This window comes from Solanum tuberosum, unplaced genomic scaffold, assembly GCF_000226075.1.
Source record: "Solanum tuberosum cultivar DM 1-3 516 R44 unplaced genomic scaffold, SolTub_3.0 scf00034, whole genome shotgun sequence".
NCBI classification, from domain to species: domain Eukaryota; kingdom Viridiplantae; phylum Streptophyta; class Magnoliopsida; order Solanales; family Solanaceae; genus Solanum; species Solanum tuberosum.
Window position 1 is genome coordinate 1,724,006 of NW_006238962.1, and position 1,864 is coordinate 1,725,869.

The following is a 1,864-nucleotide window of genomic DNA, read 5'->3' on the forward strand; positions in this document are numbered from 1 at the left end:
ATAGATTTCCCAATCATGCCTTCACAAAAAAACATACCTTTTTTGCCATCGCCAAATGAGACACCTCCACCTTGAAGTGCCTTAAGAGAGAAGAAGTTTTCAGTTTCCCAGTCACGTGCCTTGAGCACCCGCAATTCATGAATCAACGCTGACTGCTGCTATTTCTTCTCTCAAGAATACCATATCACTTGTTAGCCTTGGGAACCCACTTTAGTTGGAGTTCCCAGTAGGCAGATAAAGGAGTGATAAGAGAATTCTTTGTCCAGTGAGGCAGATTGATTTTTTTCAACATAGGAACAGAAGCACGACTAGGTCCCTTCTTCTGCCAGTTCTTCTGTTGACCAGGTCTCATCTTCTGCTTATTGCTCTGTTGACCAGGTCCCTTCTTCTTCATGTTTCTCTGCTTAGAATATTTTGAGAGTTTATCTTGGGTCCTTTTCCAAGCTGGACAATCCTTCTTCAAGTGACCATCGCGACCACAATTGAGACACATCCAAGCTGGACAATCCTTCTTCAAGTAACCATCGCGACCACAATGGAGACACGACAAACTATCAGACATAGACACATCTTTGCCATGGGGATTGTAAGAAGGACTTTTGCTTGAATTTCCTAACCCCTTCCTATCATTTTGACCCTGACTGGTAAGCTTTGCAAGGAATTTTGAGGAGTTGGTCCACTTGAGAGATTTGTTCAGTTCTTCTTTGACACGAACCAGGTCCCTCTCTAACTGATTATTTCTCTCCAAGGCCATAACAAGTTTTGTTTCAGCAGTATTCAAACTGGTTTCTAGCTCGATTTGCAAGCTGCTGGCCTCTCCCTTACCTCTGCCACATTTCTCACTCAGCATCTTTAATTTTTCCCTAAGTTCTAGATTTTCAGCTTCTAGAACCATCAATTGTTCTTCCACAACAGACATTTTGTCAACCAAGGCTACTTTTTCTTCCCGAAGGATATCTAGGCTGTTGTTCATCAGATCATTTTCAGTTGTTAACTCAATGAAAGAGTCAATCAAAATAACGGCTAGACTTCTCAACTTCTTAACACAGTAAACATGCAAGTTTTGTTTAAGATCAGAAAGGGTTACCTCTTCTTCATCTTCCTCATCATCAGATTTTGCCATAAAGGCTTCATCAGAGTGCTCAGAGTCATCTGAAACACTCGATGAGTCATCCCATGCAGTCATCTCCCTCTTTACCGTCTGGAAAAAAGTTTCTCTTCTGCTACTGCTGGCACGGACCTGGTCCCCCTTTTGGTCTTTTACTTTCTTGTGATTAACTTCAAGCACATGACAGTCTCTCATGGTGTGACCTGGTTGATCGCGCTTGTAACACATGCCACTAGAGCTTGTAGCGCTATCATGAGCTTCTTTCTTCATGGAACCTCCACGTTTGCTCACAAGTTTTTGAAATTTTTGAGTGAGATAGTCCATGGTCTCATCTACTTCAAGGTTCTCACATTGTGACACCATGGAGGCTAGTGATTCATACCTTTCTGCATCTCTCTTCTGATCAGCATCCCCAGTCAGATCTGCCCTTGTTTCCTCAGCTTCATCATAGGTAGTTCTCAGCAAATCCCAAATTTCTTTAGCTGATTCGCATGAAGAAATCAGATTATATACATTAGGTCCGATTCCACACATTAAGAACTTCTTAGCCTTGTGATTTTTCTCAACTATCCGTTTGTCAAATTCATTGTATTGCCGTCGAGTTTTGACAACGACCCTTGTGACATCCCCATATTTTACCTCTATAGATGGCACATAGGGACCCTGACAAATAACATCCCACAGCTCACAGTCTTCAGCCATTATGAAGTCAAACATACAATGTTTCCACCACCGATAATACTGACCATCAAACAA